The 19,044-nt window shown below is 37.1% G+C and overlaps 1 protein-coding gene and 1 pseudogene across 1 annotated transcript in view; one reads left to right on the forward strand and one right to left on the reverse strand.

Moving 5' to 3' along the window:
- Nucleotides 1-19,044, reverse strand: part of NRCAM (neuronal cell adhesion molecule) — a 258,892-nt gene that overhangs the window by 109,823 nt on the left and 130,025 nt on the right.
- On the forward strand, nt 6,629-6,747 carry LOC120591933 (uncharacterized; annotated as a pseudogene).

Genomic DNA, 19,044 nt, shown 5'->3' on the forward strand with positions numbered 1-19,044 from the left:
TATTCTTGGCTCCTCTGTTGTAAATCAATTGACCATATATGTGTGGGTTTATTTCTGGGCTCTTTATTCTGTTCCACTGATCAGTGTGTCTATTTTTATACTATTACTATACAGTTATGATTACTATAGCTTTGAATTAGTTTGAAAGCAGGGATTGTGATGCCTCTAGCTTTGTTCCTCTTTCTCAAGATGGCTGTGGCTATTTGGGGTCTTTTGTGGTGTCATACAGTCATTATTAATTTGCATATTCCTGATGACATATGATAAAGCATCTTTTCATATGCTTATTTGCTTCTGTATATCTTCTTTAGAATGTCACCAGTTTTTAAATATATGTGTGTGTATATTTCATGTAAATATGGAAAGTGATCAATATTTCTCTTACCTTGCCTGAAACTAATACATTACCCCACATTCTTAGAGAGGAGAGGGGAGGGGAGGAGAGGAGTGGGGAGGAGATGATAAAGAGACAGCTTTATCACCTCATAAGAGATGCTATAAGTTGACTATAATCTTAAACTAAAACTTTTTTTTTAAAGTATCTTAATGGTAAATGGCCACCATTTTTTGAAAGAACAATGTGGTAGTATAAAAAAAGATTTGATTGGCATCAGAAAGTCTTTGTTCCAAACTACTGGTCTCAAACTAAAATGCTTATGGGAGCTAAGCAGTTAAAGGGTGAATCTCCCAGCAGAGGAACAGGGACTCAGGCCCTGCTTATTGGACAGCTGAGGGTCTGCCGTCACTCAGCTCCAGCCGACTATGGTCAGGAGAATACACACCCAGCGCTTCCAGATCACCGAATGTTTTTTAAAAGCCAGAAATTCAAATTTTTATATGAAATTAACTGTTTTTAAAGTGATAGCAACTGATGTAAAATTGCTTTATGGTTCCAAGATAAAGAAATGCGTGGAGGGCCAGATGCTGTCTAGCCTTAGTGCCGCTACTAAGTAGCCATTGTCTCCTCCAGACGGGTTCCTTATCCGAAAAACATGTGTCCAAGTTTCTCTTGGTACCAGATGCCTGTTCTTATGCTTTTATGTAATAAATTTCTTTATTTGTGGAGAAACTGTTTAGAAACTTTAATTCTCAGTAAGTGAGAGTATTGAATACATAATTATCAAAGTCAGAAAGGACAATCACAAAACGCTGAAGCAATCTCTGTCTGAGACTTGACTGCTCATTCAAGACTATGATTTATCCACAGAAGTTTTATTATTAAACATGCCAAATGTAGTTAGGTAAATAGTCACCAACCAAGAAGAGACATGAAAGAAGTTTCAGTATTTGAGAGGCAGTGGTCAAGAACACACGCTGGAGCCAGCCCGGCCTGGGTTCAAAGCCTGTTTCCCCACTTACTGACTGACTTATGCGAGTTACCTAAAATCTGTGTGCCTCAATTTCCTCATGTGTAAAAATAGGGATCACAGTTCTTACCTCATAGGGTTACTATGAAGTTAGCCGAGTTGGTGGTTGTGCTTAGAACAGTGTCTGACACATAAAAAGCATTAGAAGAGAATTAGTTGTTGTTATTATTACTATTGTAAAACATGTAAATAGCTAAATCCACCAAATTTTCTACACTGGTTAAACTAGCATTTTACTCTAAAATGTCTGAAAGAAATTAAACCTAATCTTCATCCAGTCAAGGCCAAAATCAATGCTTTGCCTAAACAACTCCACTGGCAACTTGTGAATGAGGACTCAATATGCTACAATTCACAGAAATCTAACAGAGGTCAACTCAGGAAATGCGGGTCAATGCAGTGGAACGGGGGCCATTCGAAATCGAAGGGTATGAATGCCTCGTCCTCGGTTTCCAACCCCTTGTGATTAATTAACAGCCTTACTGCATCGACCCACCAGCTGTATCCTAACTCATATGGTTGACCCCAACTGAGGACTTACAACAGTATAATGAAAACTGTGCTTCTAATTGTCCAGCAGGCAATCGTGGCTTGGCTAAGAAAGGCTCTTTTCACTCCCCTCCTTTCTGATTAACTAGATGGCTTTATAAATCCTCTTAATAAGTTCATTTGTGTAATCCAAAGCTAGCTGTCCTTCCTTCCTGCTGCTAAGAGGGCTCAGCTGCTTATCTTTGGATGTGACCCATCAAAAGAGAATTGTTAAAAAATTGTTTTTAATCTGCTAAATTGACAAGTATCTCTGATCTCACATCTCCCCCAATTTAGTAATGTTCTCCTGTATCATAAAGGAAGTCTAAGTGAATGCAAAACTGGCAGAAATCTTTTCTACTTTATATAAAAGCCCTTATGATTGTCTCATAAGCAGTGAATTTGATCATTGCTAACAGGTCCATGTAACCTAGATAACATTCAAACAGAACTTTATCATTTCTAAATGGTTTCCATATGCATTATCTCATTTATTCCTCCAAACAGCTCAGGCAGTTCTATTATCACTCTCATTTTACTAGCCAGAAAGCTGAGGCTCAGAGAGGTTAAGTAACTTGTACAAGATCACATAACTAGTAAGTGTTAGATACGGACTTGATTTCAGGCCTTCTGATTTTAAATTGAGTGCTCTTTCCATTATAATTACTCATCTGTCATCTCTCAGTCCCACACCTGTCCCACTATACTGCTGGGTGAGGAGTGCAAATTAAATTCCACACTACTTTACCAGTTCTTTTCATTTGGTTCTGCTAACTGGAGGTACTGGTGGGCAAGAAGAAAGAATGATAAAGACAAGATTCTTGGTTTCAACTGAAAATGAGGCAGTTGATGGTAGTTGCTGTAGTAGCAATGAGGCTGGTGTGGTTCTGGACACTCCAGCAGCCCAGGAAGGACCAGCACTTTTTTAATGGTTCCAACTCTGGTTGACACAGCACCTCTGGAGTAGATCCAGAATCAAATGCAAGTGTCTCCAATCCACTTGCAACAGGGAGAGTAAGTTCATGGGCTCTAGCCCAGGGATGTTTGCTGCTTCTGATCTAGGTATCACCTCTTCTTCCTTTTTGCTCCTCCAACACCCACCCCCCGCTTCTTTTTTTTTTTTTGGCAGCTACAGACTTTCTAATACATTCCCTTGTTTAAAATACCTAAAATAGCTTCTGTTTTCCTCTGTACCTTGCCTTATACAAATATACCTGCCATGTGGCAACCTTTGGGAGAGAGATATAAAGCAGAAGATGCTGTCTCTGTCTTGAAGAAATCTATAACCTATCTGGGTAATAGAGCTAATACACTTGAACCAAGAATAAACAAGATAAAATAGATATAGTCAAGGGCTAAGGTAAATGGCACACAGACTACTTGTGCAATGGGAAAGTACATGGGTACTTTATCCTAAACTCCATTTTCTTGGTGCAAAGAGTGGGACTTGCACTTGTATTTCTCCTTCAGGTCATGGTCAAATATGTTCTCAGCCAGCCCAGAAGCAGCCCCTCCTCCAGTCCACTCTTCTGGTCTTTTGAATTATTTCCCCTCTCTGGACATGCTTGGTTTATACTTCCTGCTCAGAAGCCATCTCTAGTGCCAAGTTGCCTGCTCCATTCTTGTTAAGTTTTCTGTTCATTAACTTCTGGCTCATTATAATATTAGCAACCCTTAAATCCACATTTGCATCACCAGACATAAGAAACTTTTGTCTATAGCAAAAAGGGGCACAATTACTATACATATGTAATTTGGGACAGAACTATTAATCACAACAGGGGTTAAGAGAGGGAGAAAAAATGATTAAATGATTGCCAGACTCAAAAATTTTTTCAGCCCTTATTAAATTTACTGATTTTTCCATTTTTTCTCCCATCAAATTAAATTATTCTGTATCATTTGGGATTTTTAAAATATCTACTCCTTACTGAGGGCTTACTCTGTTGCAGATCCTTTGCATATGTTAACTCTTTTACACCTGTTCAAAACTGAAAGTTTTCCCATTTTACAAATGAAGAAAGCAAGGTCCACAGTGGTAAAGTTACTCTTCCATGTTCCATGAACTGGCCCTGTTTCTGTGGATAGAGGACAGCATTTGTAACAACCACCAAGGAACCTCTGAGGTCAGTGTCTCCTGTGCCACGGTACAGCCTCACGGGGCAGAGCCTCTTCAGGGCACTGAGCACAGGCTTAACAGGAGGGGCTAAAGAATAGCTTAGCTCTTCTCTGTGTTATACATTGGGATTCTGCACACGACTTTATTTGAAAAGGGCTCCACTGTACCTGCTGAAGAAGTGTACCTGAACTAGAACAGAGTTCCCAGAGGTTATCTGCAAGAAACAAAGATTATTTCTTTGTTCTGCATGGTTACGGATGGAAATCTGTCCTCTGCCTACTGCACTTTTACACACCTCAAGGTCTTAAGAAGGATGGAAAAAACAGGGCAACTATTCAGAGAACCACCAATTTTCAAGCGACTGGCATCTTTTTATGCTTATAACTTGTGGACAAGGCTGAGTCTCTACAATTTTAAAGTTGGGAAAGTTTCTTTATTATACTTTCCACTCGTATATCTTTTCTTACACAGATGCTAGCCCTTCTCTCTACCTTCAGTTATTCGGTATCCTGATATCGTACCCTGGAAAGAGCTAAAATATGCAGCCACTAAAGCATTACATGTGGGTGTGACCTCAGAGCTTTCATTTCAGCAAGGATTAAAGCTTAATGTCTCTGGCATATGGGAGAGGATATTAGACAACTCAGTGCTAATCCCACATCTGATATGTGACTGCAACAATAGCAGCTCAATAAATATAGAATTAAATAAGAAATCCGGGCTCTAGCAGAAGTTTAGGTATTAGCCAGTAGGCCAGGCGGGCTCCTAGCATCCTGAAATCACTATATGAATGCATCAAGGGCAGGCCTTGGGGGTTGATAAAGATTTTTACTGTATTGATAGGAAATAAGTTGACTTCAATGTTTGTACCAGAAAACACAGACCCAGCAAGTGGGAGACTGTTAGGAACATTGTTCTGATTCATATGGTTTCTTGTGCTTTTACAATTAACAAATTAAATGAATTATTGCCAACGGGGAACTGCTAAGAAACAAATAATGATAATCCCTCTCCCTAAATTATCTGTTTCCCTCAACCATTATAGAAACTGCTGTGACTGGCAGAATTCTTAATGTTAGTTATATCTCAAGCAATGCATTATTTTAATCCAAATGAAAATACTGGGCAAAAAAATTGAACTTCTTTGAGGACAGGGTCTTTACTTAAAATATATGCGGCTGGGCCAGTTATGAGCCTTCTCTGTGTCACTGCCAGGAATTAGTCACAAGCCAAATGCCCAATCAGTCTTTGTAAACTTATGATTAGCTTTCATCCCAACAAAGCCTGTATTTGTCACTGGAATATTTGCTTCTCCAATTTCTGGTTAAAGAATCAGTGACACACTTCAAAGATTTTGGGAACAGTTTCTGTTTTTTGTGAAGAGCATTTGTTCTCTCAAAAACAAATGCTAGATTTGTTCATTTGCTCCAAAAAAATGAGGAACATTTCTTTTGATTGTTTTCCAACTCCACCTCTGCATTTAACAACAGGAATCCACAATACCCTTTCTTCCTGCTGGCAGAATTTTTAAGTAAGCTGAGTACTACATTATGACATTTCTGAACCCAGAGAAGTCAGAACGTTACAAAAAAGTAAGGCAGAATTTATTTAGCTAATGACATTATCTGACAAAGGGTTGAAACTTAACATTTTCAGAAGTCTACATTCATTCGTTCATTGGCTCATTCATTGAGAAAATTAAGCACTTACTATATGCCAGGCAGTATTCCTGGTGCTGAAATACATTAATGAATGTAAGACAAAACTTCCTGCCCTTGTGGACCTTATAATGAAGTGAAGGCAGACAGATAATAACAAAATAAACAGTAAATTGTATAGTTTGTTAGGTGGTAAGTATTATGGAGGAAAAAATAAAATCAGAGGACTAGAGAGGGAGGTAGGGGTTCCAAGGTGTGTGTGTGTGTGTGTGTGTGTGTGTGTGTGTGTGTGTACATGCATAGGTACACTTGCTCACCAGAAAGTGATTTTTGAGCAAAGACCTGAAGAAGAGGCAGCAAGCAATTGGGACATATGCAAGAAGAGTGTTCCACACAGAGGGAACCACAGTGCGAAGGCCTTAAGGTAAGGGTGTGCCTGGCTTCTTCAAGGGGCGTCAAGGCGGCCAATGTATTGAGAGCAGAGTTGGAGAGAGGAACAAAAGTGAGGTCAGATTAAGGGCTTTGGCTCTGTATATGCTTAATTAGGGTAAAGAAAAAGTAAGTTTTTAAATTCGAAACTATAATATCCACAATGCAACACTTGATAATAAGAAGATAATAAAACTAAATACAAATTTAAATACAAATTCATGTTGCAAAGCCATACTTTATTACTAATGATCATATTTAAAGAAAAAAGTACATATTAATTATGAACAGTGTCTGAAGGCATCACTGAAATTATTTTCATCTAAGTAGACAGGCGATTCATAAGTGGATAGTTTTTAGTATGTGGTGGTTTAAGGCATTCGTGGAATAAGGCTCCCCATCCAAAAAGAGAAACCTTCTGCATAGAATTCTACTACTTGAATCTAATGATAGGATTTTATTTTTCCTTCTTTTAGATCTTCATGGCCATTTATTTTCCAGATTCTTCTATTAAAACACAAACACTAGTCTACGGCCATGCTACCCTGAACAAGCCCAATCTCATCTGATCTTGGAAGCTAAGCAGGGTTGGGCATGGTTAGTACTTGAATGGGAGACCACCTAGTAAGACCAGGTACTATAGGCATAAAAAATAATAAAAAAAAATAAGGGATTGTAAACTGACAAGGTCCTTACAATCTGTGAGGTCAACCAAGGGTTGCCTTCCCTAAAACAAACAAACAAAATAAATAAAAATAAAATAAAACACAAACACTAGGTTAGGGTGGGAAGAGGGCAGGAAAAAGAGTAGAAGTCACATCTAAAGCTGTTATTAGGCTATTTCTTCTGAGTAGTAGGCAGCTATCTGCCTTTGAAATTTTGTGTGTATAAATCATGGTTTGGATTTCTATAGAAGAGGTCTAGGAGGAAAAAGTCAGATGCAAGGTGGTGACAAGGTAGGAAAAGCAAGCTTTAATTGTAACTATTTCTATTAATGGGGACAAATGTTATACCTCTGAGGAATTCACACTGATGGTAAAATTCCAAAAACTTTTTTTTCAGATATAATAAGGTAAGAAAAATGGCCAACACTGCTGTCATACCACCTTGTAGAAGGCAGGCATTCCTGACTTATTCCTGTGTTATTGTTAGGCCTAGAATATCTTTTCTCTTTCTGTAGCATCCATTTATTCCACACAATGTTCATGGACACAGAAGGGATATTTAGAACCATGGGAGCAATGTAAAAACCTTGACAGCCTTTAGATTTATTATTTGATGTGAGTGAGCAGCAGGGTAATAGCTTTGACTTCCATATCCAAACATATTTGCCAAATACACATAGTACATTGACCGGAACTCCCAAGGTCAAGGGATTTCCTTATTAAAAAATTAAGTATGCTGATGGGCACATCTTTTGCCCAGGCAGAGGCATGGTGGTGAAGCACATGTCCTCTGGAATTAGATTAACTTGGTTTATCCCTGCTCTACCATTTACTAGCTGTGTGTCCATGGGCAAGGTATTTAACTCTGTAGCTCAATTTCTTCATCTATAAAATGAGGATGATAGCCAGTTACTGTGAGGATAACATGGGTAAAACATGTAAAGTGCTCAGAACATGTATGGTACATAGTAAGCCTCAAATATGGTAACTTTTATTATAGTAGAACATAATGGGTTTCAGAGTAGGTATCACTGAGAACATTTAGGTTCTGCTATTAAGGCATTACTGTCTACATACAAATCTAATCCTTCTCAAGAAAGAAAGAAAGAAAGAAAGAAAAACCCTTATAGTAAAAATAAAAATACTGCTTCGGGCATATTTTGATTATTCTCAGTTGTTCTTGTTATACTATGTTAATTTTACCTTATTAAATATTGAAGAAAGGCCATCAACATTGGGAAGACATTAAGATATATTATATGAAATTAAACTAATTTGTCTTTATGAAATACAGCCTTAGAGGATCCCAGATGTTATTTTTACAACAAATATCTATTTTTTAAAAAGGCCATCATGTCATACATGTGTCAACAAAACAGTAGTGTAAGAAAAATGCATCCCTGGCTAAGTTGAGGCCCTTAGAGAAAATAACTTGCCTCCACATAGTGCTAAACGAGGGACAACACTAAAATAGGAATGAGGCAAATGAGCAGTCCAACAAAGAATGGCAAATGTCTACCCTGGTGGGGCACACAGGCTAGGAGGAAATTCAAGTTAATAATAAAGGGACCAGGCAAAATTTGTATCAGATCTGGCTTTACAACCTTGAGTGTCTTCATTTTCTTTTCTTATTACAAGATTAAAATTATGGTGCTGATTTTGTGGCACTAAAATGTTTTATGAATCAACAGAGGCTCAATCATAAAAAAGAATGTTTTCTAATTCGAATACTTTTGATCAAAATAATATAACTTAGCAATAGAAACCTTTAAAAAAGTGAACTGTTTTACTTTACACCTTATTCAGGGAACAAATCTGACTTATACTGAATATATATTTCCACAGAACTAGATTTCAATAACTCATAAATTCTCATTATAAATAATTCTTTATAAAAATAAATTAGGAAAATGCGTATGATTCTCTATATTCTATAAATAGAGGTAAAACATTTCATTACAGTAAAGAAATCTATAAGGCACAGCTAGATAATGCTAAGAAAAAAGATAATTTTGATAAGAAAATGAATGTAAATTGTAATGAACTCTCTAATATCATTTACAAAATATTCTAATTTGAACAATTTAAAAATAGTGCCATTGTATATCCTAACAAACATTCCCATTCCTTTTATCAGGAAGCAAATTACTGACAGATGATAAATGCAATTTTATTTCAGATGCCAAAGTGTGTTATATGTCAGTCAGATTCAAAGCAATGCAAGTAAAATGTAAAAAACAAACCAGAAAGGTTTTTCCACAGACGACATTTATAGAAATTAAAGAAAGTATTAGATAGTTCTCCAGAAAATAGGTTCCATGGCTCACATGGATCACCAATATGACTGCTAGGACAACAGAAACTAGTAAAGAATTGGTACCAGGCATCTGGGAGGTCATTAGCAACAACAAGACTTAACTGGAAGCAAGTAGGGTGCCCCTATGGCATGAACCACATTATTCCTTACTATTCCATCCCATGTTTCTGGGATAAAGAAAAAGAGTGTCAAGTCAAATATGGAGATTTTTTTTCCTGTTTATCTTATGTACATGAGAAGTAGAATGGAAATTTGATCATTTTTTCCCTTTTCCATTTGATTGAATAGAAGATGAATGGACAGCAGTATTAGTTTTGATTAGGAAATATCTAGGAGCTCACAATAAAAAATTTATGAATATAAATTATGATCTGGGCATTTAAAATTATGATTTGGAGCATTAATTATGCCAGAATTTGCCCATAAGTACATGTGAATTCCCTCTATAGCCAATGCATCATGTTAGGACACAATTTCTAAGACTTGTGATTCATCTTAGCAAATGCCCTAGGGTTAAGCCATCTTTCATCTAGAAATCTAAAATAATTATTAAAATGGAAATGATTCATGGAAATATCACCTCAGTCATTTGGAATGTATCTAACTGATCATCCTTTCCAAATAGTGACCATAGGACAAAAATAAATAAATAAAAATAAATAACTACAAACATAACAGGAACAGAAACAATGCAGCTCTTTCCCATTACATTAAACTCAAATTTGTCTGGCTAGTAATAATGACATATTGTCCCATGCTGTTGCTTCAAAAAATGTTTCCAGTGACCTTTGAGAAAGCTATGTACTGTTTTCCTTCATTTTGCCCTTGGCAAAATTTTCTTTGTTTAGGTCACTCTTTGAAAATGTCATTTCAGTCTAAATCGTGTACTTTCTAGGTCCCTAGGTTAATAAGAGTTTTTGACTTTTTGGTTTCCACAGACAGTTCTTCTCTTGGAGATGACTGATGGCATTAATTCTCCTTGAATGTGGTCCATGGAAAACCACCCCACTTCAATAACGTTTACTGATTCTAAGGACAACCTGGGATGATCAGTTATCATGCTGCCAGCCCAGTTTTCTAAATTCCAGCGGTGGAACTCAATTACAGCAGAGATGTCTCAACTAAGATTGTGTTCATGAAATAATGAGACAAAAGCTCAGCTAAATTTGAACAAAATGATGGAAGGCAAGAGGCCTTTCTGTTCTCCAGCTGCAGCTTGCTTGACTCCTGGTCTCTCCACTTACCATTCCCAGAGCCTCTCTCCTAGTTTTGGGATCTCACTACTCATGCATCTACCACAGCAATAGTTATTTATGACAAAACTCTATCTTCCTCTCAAAAGCAGCCCTCTGCATTTTGTATTCTAGTAGTAACACCACCATCAATCTACACAGTCTCTAAAGCCAGAGGTCAAGCCTTGCTTGTCCTCATTCTTCACTCCCAATTAGCATGTAAGTCCACTGAAATATACTCTAAACTGTCTCCTTCTCTGTAGCCCCTTTGCCAGGATTCTGAGTCAAGCTCTCTTGCTCCTTATCATCTCTCGCCTACTAATGGTTTTAGCTTCCAATTTTACCCATCTGTTCTGCATACAGTTGCCAGGGTACTTGTTCTAAACTCAGACCTAATTATGTGACTCCTCTATTTAAAATCCTTAAGTAGAATCCTACACTAATCTCAAACTTCTGGCTCAGACAACACTCTCCAATCTGCCTTCAAAGCATCTCTAATTTCTCCACCTTCAGTCATAACGATATACTCAAAGTGTATTGACAGTAAGGTTTCAATAGTATGTAAACAGTCGACTTACATGAATATAACTAAAGAGTGTAAATATAACTAAATATAACTAAAGAGTATAACTAAAGAGTAAAGGGCACTAACCATATCTTTTAATGCAGACTGCATTATTAGAACCTCTTGCAGTTCTCTCTATATAAGACACAATCAATAATATTTATTAATGAAGATGGTCACCATATAGGCACTAACTGTAGGTTCTATAAGTTAGTATTTTATTTGTATGAATGAAACTCAAATAACTCTAGAATAAACTGTGATTTATTTTCGGTAAAGTGGTGGGAGTCTAGGTTCCAGTATTGGCAATGATCTCATAAGTCATTTATCGTGACTACTGCCATGTGACTACTCTACTTGACTCTCAGCTGAAGGAAATCTGTTTTATAAAAGAAAGTCTTTTAATTATTTACTCTTTATAATAAAGATCTTTCCATGCCATTTTTATGTCTGTTGAATCAATTACTGGAGCAAGGCAGCTACATTTCACTAATAAACATAATTTGGACAGATTCAGCAAGTCCATTATAATGTAGGTATTTAAAATACACTTCCTCACTGAATTTAGGGGTTGTTCTACTGAACAAAAATCCTAATGTTCAAAGGTTTGGTTGTAGGAAAACGAAAATGTCTATCAATTCACTAGAAAGGTGCTCTGAGTGACCAACAACCATCAGCAACACATGGGAGGACCCAGAAAAAATTAAGGAGAAAGTTTTCCTGAGGGCTGACTTCTGGTTTGGGTACATAAAAAATATTTGTTGATTCAACAAATATTTACACAGCATGAACTAAGTACCCAGGAAAGTGCAAGAGGCTGTCTAGAATGTATTTATTTTTTCCTACTCTTCTGTGGCAAAAAAAAGTTTTTAAAAAAGGACCTCAAAAATGTATATCTGTCAAATAATTTATTTTGCAGAACAAATAAAATTTTTTTTATATTAAAATATATCTGTAGTTAGAGTCTCTATAAGAGGGAAATGTTATACAATGAAGAAATATTTTACAGCACACTTGGAACTTTTCCACATTTTGAATAATTTTAATATGGTAGTTTTGTCTAGTTATATTTATCAAATTCTTTCTCAGGTTTGTTTGTTTGTTTGTTTGTTTTGCCTCAGGGAACAAAGCCATTTAGGAAACTATGTTAACTACGTGTTCTCTGCGCTTACTGACAAAAAAATTAATAGAAACCTGCAGAAACCATTTCCCCTGTGCTCTTTCTCTACATGGATTGTTCTTTGCCTTCCATTTTCTCCTTTCATAACCCGTTCCTATGTCCTTTCCTTCACTAGGCTAACAGCTTCTGTCAGCAAGGCTTTTATTCAGTGCAGTAGGAAAAGCTTTGCAGAAACACAGATTAATCATGTTTGCTGCTTCTCTTTGTTTACCCCTTCGGTTCTTGCAGAATTCAAGCAAACCAAAAAAATGCATGTCTAATCACAAATGTGAACCCCTCTTAGACAGTTATTTTGGTGCATTTCTCTTTTAAACATATTGTATAATTAAAGCTTCTCTGAAAATCAAACAATATTAATTTTCCCCTATATGTCTTCCACATCAAATATGTATTATAATGATGTAAACACATATTCTGTGTATCTTGAGTTCCAAAAGAGAAGTTAAAGATACAAACGCCAAGGAGGTAATTCAATATTTTATTTTTTATTTTCCACAACTATTCCTTGGGATACAGACATAACTAAGCAATTTAAAGTAATAATAAATTTGGAGTTAGATATCATTAATTAAATAACAGAAGCATGTAGTCTATGACACTTCAAAGTAGACCTTTGAATGGTTTTATCACCATTGAGTTTAAATGAAATAAAAAATCTTCACTCAAGTCTTATTCTTGAAAATATAAGAATGCCATTAATTTCATCCAATAATTAAATGGGATAACTATTGGTGACTTCACCACTTGCTTATATAATAGTTTCATAGTCCTCTAACATATCAAAGTTCTCTGCCATTCAGGATGAACTTGTTTGCTCTGCTTTTTCCAGTGTTAAGACATTTTTCTGTTAAAATGTTATAGTTGGAGCCTAAAGGCATTGGGGCAGCAACACCATCACCCCAGCATTAAGGAATCATTTCCTCCATGCTTTGTTCTTCTATCAACATTTTAGAACATGGCTTTCTCATTTTGTCACTGGCTGAGACTCCTAGGGTCAGAAAGTTTATAAAGTAGCAGTAGAATTCCTGTCTCAAATAACAAGTAAATGACACTAAACAAAAATTCTCAAATTCTCAACTTTTTCAAACCATTAGCCAAGCAGAACTCCACCAAGATCAGCCTTTCTGTAAACAAGATACAAAAAAACGTGTGGTTTAATGGGAATTCATAATATAGCAAGTTATAACACTGGATGAAGCTGACTAGAAATGGAATTGCCCTGGTTGGACAGAGGAATCCCTGCCTCTGTGAGAAGCAAGTTTCCATCTGAGATGCCAAGTTTACCAAGTGCCTAATGGACAGCCCTTTTGCATATCTCTTCCTGTATTATTCCAGTGAAAATTGAACTCAGTAAGTATTTTCAGCTTTTCTTTTTACAAAAACTTTGAAATGAACAAAAATGAAAGCCAGGGGAGGATCATCTATAGGACAGACAGATGGCACCAAGAGTCTATGTTTAGCTAGATCATTCCTTCTATAAACTTCATAGTGTATAGAGTCCCTGCTACATTTTAGTATAGAACACTTTTGCGAGAGGAGAACATTTCTGGAATAACTGTCCTAGATCTGTACGGTTTTACTTATAAAGGCAACGGTATGAAATATACACACAGAAGACCCATGTGCAAATGGGCTCATGTGAGCGACACAGCAGCCAGTGAGGAGGCACATCCCGCACACCTCAGGTGCAGTGGCAGCTTAAGGAGGCATCGCAGGAACACATTAATCAACACATTTGAGGAATGCATTAATCAACACTGTCATGATGGCTGGCATGCTGCATTGTTTAGCCATGCATGCTAACGAACACAAAGCAGCAATATGAATGTGAATTTCCACCATGCTGCAAGAAACAAAGCTCTCTCAGGACGAGCCCCATGCACCTTCTCCTACTCGACACTTTCAATAAAAATTATTCTCTCCTGAATTTGCACTAGTTTATGAAGTTAGTTTCTGCAACAGTCAACCAGAAACAAAGATGCTTTACAGACCAGCTAAGTTTGACAAAAGCTGTAGAAATGCTTTCTGCAGATATGAAAACTTGAATTCTTTCAAGAGGTTTCTTTCTTCTTATTCTTTTCTTTTCCTCACAAAACAAATCAAGGCAAAATAAAACAAAACAAAGCAAAAAAAAAAAAAAGTCCAAGCATCTATTTGTGTATGCAGTCAGATGTGACAGCAACATACTGCATTATCAGCAGGGGCTGGGCCAGCCTCCTGCTCCACACTGGGCATCATTTTCCTCCTGGGTAGTTCCCTAGATAACCCTCCTGTCAGGATTTGACTCCCTCCAAAAGCAGCCAAGGATGAAATGTCCAGATGCTGGAAGGAAGGGCTCTGATAAAGAACCCACAGAACCTAGCTACACATTTCTACCTTTGTGTGTACAGTTATGTGGACCTGAATATTTAAGGTTTTCCAGTATTATCAACACTTAGAATATCTCACTTAGTAGGTTATTGTGCACAAAACTCAATAAATATTGATTTTGGTCATGAGAAGGCTGAACATAAAAATTATAATTCCGAATGAATAAGGGATACCATTTATAATTATCATTTTGAATAAGTTTCTTCCTCTCATGGGCAGTTATTTCAGTAGAGTTTGAAGTTGCTGGGAACAAGGGTCACAAGGCAGTGACTCCTCTCTCTGGTGGCAGAGTTCTAGTCATTACAGTGAGCCCCCAAATTAAAGCCTATAGTCCACTGAGCTAGCCTTATCTCATCACCAGCTCTTATTCTAGTGACTCTAGAAAATATTTTAAAACTACAAGCCAAAAATGCAGCAGAGGAAAACAAATCTGATCTATTAAGTATCTACAATGAGCTATTAGCAAAGATCACCACATCAGCCCTTGGTGTATAACTACTAAGTCGCTACACATTTCCTCTACCGGAGTGACTCAGGCAATTTTCTCCTTCCAATTTCAAAGCAGATATTTCTCCCCACTAGACTACAGTGAGAGGAAAGAGGAGAAATGCATGAAAGTTGCAAGATTTCTCTACTGACTCCTAGCACTAATTGTTGCTGCCACAGACACATGATGCCACCTTTCTCACTCTCTCACCTTTGCACAATTACCCATCTCCCACTACGATCTCCTAAGAAAGCATGCTGATGTCTTTTTTTCAGATACCTTTCAACCATTCTTTCTGAGCCTTCAGTGACAGCTACCAAAATGAACAGCCCAGAATAGTGGGAGGGGGACAGGGTGGGTTTCCAGAGAAAAAAAGGTTGTGTCCCATAAGAATTACAAGGACAGGATGCAAGGGGCAGAAAGGACTTAATAAATAAAGGCATCCCAATCATGGATGCCATAACTCAGAGCTAAATATTGGGAAGTGTATTATAATTCAACCTCCCTACAGAATCTCTGTACATTAGATTTAATATGCTTTCATCTGACCACAGGTCACAGGTATTCCTCTGACTCCACATAGAAATGGAAAGCTGGGCAGTACACTGGGATGCAAGAATAGAATGTTTGTTTCTCATTCAGCTTCCAGGAATACTGCATTTTAGTAGGGAGCAGTCATTTCATGAAGCAGTTTGCCATGATCACAGTGGGGGGATTGTCCAAGTGTGCTAATGTTTCAAGAGGTGTGGCCACCCTCGGCACATGTCAGGGTGAAGAGAGAGTAGGTCAGTAAGTATGAGAAAAGATTGTTCTGATTTTCTAGATCAGTGGTCCCCAACCCCTGGACTGTGGACTGGTATGATCCGTGGCCTGTTAGGGACCGGGTCACACAGCAGGAGGTGAGCAGCAGGCAAGCCAGCGAAGCTTCATCTGTACTTGCAGCTGCTTCCCAGCACTAGCATCACTGCCTCAGCTCCACCTCAGATCATCTAGCCTCAGATTCTTATAGGAGCACTAGTCCCTGGTGCCAAAAAGGTTGGCGATCGCTGTTCTAAATGACAAAATACCTCATCCATTGTAAAACAATAAAGAGGTGAATATCCCTTGCTCAGATTTAGACTCCTGTCTTGGTTTTTGTAAGTTCTAAGCTTCCTAGGCTAACTATTTTTATTCATGAGCTTTTCATCTCTAGTTTTGTGTCTCCTAGATTTGTCTGGTGTAACATAGCATGGGATAAAGCTTCTCAGCTTTAAAATGATGCTGTAGGACAAATTTTTGATAGATCTTTTTATTGTTAAGTAGTATTAAAAACAGTAGTCCTATTTGGACTTTGTAATAAAATACTAATTCACACCTACAATCAACTTAATTATGATAGTCTTTTTACTGTTATCACTTTTACTATTATCTACTCAAAATGTACAGTTGACCCTTGAATATCATGAGTTTGAATGGTGTGGGTCCATTTATACGCAGATTTTTTTCAATAAATGTCAGTTGGGAGTCTGTGGATGTGGAGGATCAAATGTATGCATCGATCTATGCCATTTTATATAGGGGACTTGAGCACCCACAGATTTTGGTATCTGCGAGGTGTCCAGGAACTGATCCCATGCAGATACCAAAGGACAACTTAAGTTTTGGGGGAGTCAAAAGTTATGCACAAATTCTTGACTGTGTGGAGGGTTGGTGCCCCTGCATTGTTCAAGGGTCAATGGTAATGACCATTCCTAAGATGTATGCATATTTTTTAAAAGTTAGTACTCTAATAAGAACGACTTTCAAACCATCAACCAAAAACAATTATTAAATAATTCCTATAATCTGTCAGAGTTTTCTTGTTATATAGCTTGCCAAAAAGAAACATGCTTTAAGGTACAGCATAGCCATAATTCTTCAGACTCATTATGGTTACAATCAGGACCAAACATACACACATGCAGCCAGAGCAGAAAACCAGTTATTGAGGTGATTTGGGGACTGTCCCTTCCCCTCACTTGGGTTGCTTACTGAAATTCCACCATTGCTGAATTTTAGCTAAAAGTGTTTCAAGCCAGGTAAAAGGCAGATTTCCTTGGAGAGAATTTACACATTAGCATTAATGATGAATGTCAACACAGTTTTTATATGTGACAGGAAATTGAGACAGGTAGCACTTTTCAGAGAGGAGGATGTAGGGGTTCACAAACCACAGTTCTGGCCAGACCACAGCACCCTAGTGGACGTGGGAAAGACTACTGAAAACACTAGGGAGTTACAACAAAACTTTCTCTTTCTAATGTCAGAGGCTGAATTCTTGAATAGATTGGGGACATTCTGAATACAAGTGTGCTTTAGAATTTTGAGAACTTTCAGGGAGTCTTTGTGAGGCACAGGAAAGAAATGGGGAAGACACTCAGTATTTAGTTTCAACCAGATTAAATCATTCACAAAGATAAAATGAGATATTTTAGTGGCTCCAATAGTGCCTAACAACTAAAAGTTCACTTTAGTCATTTAACAAAAGACTAGACAAAAAGATCAATGAGAAGAATGTACTGAGAAAGTAGAACTGAACCTTTTCACTTGTTGCTCTGGAAGATAGAGATTTTAAGTCAAATGACTCTCATGCAATGAACAGAAGAGAAAATAATGAAAGCAGCCAGGAAAACTCCCTTAAAAACCGCCTGTGAGCGCCCTCACAAGTGAGAAAGCACCATTTATTGAGCCCTGTCACTGCCATCTTAAAGGAGCACTCCTTCCTGGTGGTCCCTCTGCTGGCCTTGTCTTCATGTGTTTTTCAGAAGAAATCACCATTTACTGTTAAGAACTTGGTCTTGCTGTCCTTTTATCTTTCCTAGGTGTGACACAACATATTGCCTACAGAAGAACTTGCCATAACTTACTGCTGACGGTGTTTTATTGGGAGGCCACTTAACACAGCCACTACTAATCCCTAGTTCCTGACAACTGTGATTTGTATATAGACTTTCATGTCCCTGTAAGAACAGACGGATCTTACTATTACATTGCTTTACCTTGCAGGTATTCTTTATTTTATGAAATATGGACACTTGTTGAAGGGGGTGTGTATAGGTATATCAAAACATTGTAAAATAAGTCATTTTACATTAATTTAGAGAGCTTTCTATTAAAAGAGCCATTTGTACAAATTAAGGCTCTTTTGTTATTGATCATAATTACCTAACAGCAATTTCATTAATCTTTACTAATTTTCATTTTTCAAGAACTCTTCAAGCAGAATAAAATGTATGTTATTTGATTTACAAAGTAGCATTCTTCATTTCCAGGCTACTTATTTGGGGATTTCTGGTGGTATTTTGAAATATCATGGAACAAGTTAGTCATATAAAATACAACACAGTGGAAGCAAATTCAACTAAGGCATGAATCATTTCCTCTTAAATACGAAAAGCATCTGAATGAATCCATTTAAGAATTCCAAAGGATGAGAGACAACATGCTTAGAATATTTTACTACCTCAAAATCTTGCATACAATCTTCTTTTCTTAATTAAAGTCCATGAGAGTTTGTCAAATGAAACCTACAAGGTAAAGGACTAATTGAACAATCATGCTCTCTCTCATAAATTCCTTAAGTAAGCCATTACTGGTTGAGATACAGTCTCTGAACTGTGTTCTAGATCTCCAACTAAGATATGTTTTATGAAGTTCAATATTATAATAAATGGCTTTTCAGAAGGCAACATAGGCCAGGCAGAGTCCTTTCTAAAGTTGATAATTATAAATGACATAAATAGGAATGGGGTGGAGAGTGGGGGTGGGAAACAAGGAGTAGGGAAGGGATTTACAAAGCAGAAAGCACTTATCAAAGTAATATTTACATTTTCCAAACAGACTATTGTATTATTTGGACTTCATTGTGAGACAAGAAAAATCACGTACAGATACTATGTTCTCAGATTTTTGATAAATGGTTGAATCAAAAAGGCAATTCTTCTCTTGTAAATGATTCCCATAATTTTGAATCTTTAATTTCTTCAGAAAATACTATTTACTAGCAATGCTTTTAATTCTGCTGCCTATTTTCTGATTCATAACTTAGTAAAAGAAAAATCTTGTTACTATGAAAGAATATGAAGGGCTGGTTTTCTTTGCTATGTACT

This window comes from Pteropus medius, unplaced genomic scaffold (genome assembly GCF_902729225.1).
Source record: "Pteropus medius unplaced genomic scaffold, Ma_sr-lr_union100, whole genome shotgun sequence".
Taxonomy (NCBI): Eukaryota; Metazoa; Chordata; class Mammalia; order Chiroptera; family Pteropodidae; genus Pteropus; species Pteropus medius.